The following is a 1,718-nucleotide window of genomic DNA, read 5'->3' as shown; positions in this document are numbered from 1 at the left end:
TCTACTTGCTCTGAGAAGTTTATTTTTGCTTGTTTCTTTCCCTAGTGTCTTTTCTGTCAGCTAAGAAGCAGCATCAATCTATGCCATGTTTGTAAAGCATGGGTATCTTGGGTAACTGGCACCAGCCCACGCCAGCTTCATCTATACCCCCGTCTAAATCCTGGCAGGAACCTTTGCGTACCTCACACTTTCAACCCAATGAGTCTTGCCATGAATAGGAGCTTTTGTTATCCACCCATCTGTGACCACTGAGTGTGCAACCAGAGCACACCCCCGCTGATCAGCTTCCAGCCCAGCAAGCCATCAGCCAGCCCAGCCTCTTCCACAAGCACCTGGTGCTCACCGGCCACCGAAGTCCTTCTTATTCATATATGCTGCCATCTTGTGAATCTGGTTCTGCCCAGATGTTCTCCCATGCCAGCAACAGTCCTACCTCAAGAAGGATATAGAATTTAATATGGGTCAAAAAGGGCTGAGGTAGAAACATCCTTGAGTGCAGGAAGAAAAAGAAACCAAAGCGGTTAGCACTCATCACCAGCAAGGGTTTTTTTAATACCCTGTTTTGCCTCTGGACATTTAGATCTGATGAGACCACACTAAAGATTTAATTAGGACCATGCAAGGGCTGCTGCGTTAGGTGAGTCTTGGACTTGGATTTAATTCTATTTTACACAGGGACCAAAATCCTGTGTCTTCTGTTACAGAAATATGTGCCTTTTGCAAGAAAGGATTCATTTGGCGTCTGTAAGTGGGCCTATGGGGAGAATTCATGTTACCAGTGAAAGAATAAACACATTGTGTAATGCCTACACAATTATCACAGAGCTTTGGCTAAAGATGAGGAAACTTATGGCAAAGACTGGGTTCTCCTAACGTCTTGTCCTTTAGCACAGCATATGCAAAGCTGGCTTGTTTTGATTCTGTTTTTATTCCTGGTCCAGGCAACACGTCAGTGTCTGGCTAGAGAAAGATTTGGACATATTTAAAATTCCAGTTGATTTGATTTGATTTACGAAAGGACCTTTCCTGCTGCATCCAAATTATTTCTTGATTTTTTTAAAAATGAATTCCACTTCATGTATTTTAATTTGGGTAGTACTTTCGAGGTCTTCTGCATGTTTCAATTTTTCTTAGAGTTTCTTAATACATGAGGAGTGTGTCTACATAATTCTCTCCTTCCCTCAAACTCATCTTCCCAAATTCATGATCTCTTCTTTAATTATTATTCTTACATAGACACACATACAATCTACTGACACCATTGAGTGTTGCTTGGATGTGCATTTGTCCAGGGCTAGTTACTTGAGATTGGATTTAGCTTACTGAAATCCTCCAAGCAGTGAGCTGGACACAGTTTTCCTTTGTTTGAACAGCCTTCCAAAGTTCTTCCTGGGCACTTTCATCAGAAGAAGCCTGTACCACCTCTCGATGAAGACCCTCAGGGGCACAAGTGGAGGTGTCACAGGCAAAATTTTCCTTCCCTCACTTAGTTTTGCCTGGGAAACGCCACTGCTCATCTGTGTATGAATCAGAGAGAGAAGAAGGAATGGAACCGTGACATATTTGGGAACGTTTCTTTATATTCTTTATACATACCTGTAGGGGACAAACAGGCTAGAGCCTGTAATGTGAACACATAAGAAAGGAAGAAAAGAAAGACAGAAGAGAGAAAAGAGAAAGAGAGAGAGAGAAAGAGAGAGAGAGAGAAAGAGAGAGAG

Source organism: Grammomys surdaster, unplaced genomic scaffold, assembly GCF_004785775.1.
Source record: "Grammomys surdaster isolate TR1022 unplaced genomic scaffold, NIH_TR_1.0 126086, whole genome shotgun sequence".
In the NCBI taxonomy this organism is placed as follows: domain Eukaryota; kingdom Metazoa; phylum Chordata; class Mammalia; order Rodentia; family Muridae; genus Grammomys; species Grammomys surdaster.
Note: the sequence above shows the minus strand (reverse complement) of the source record.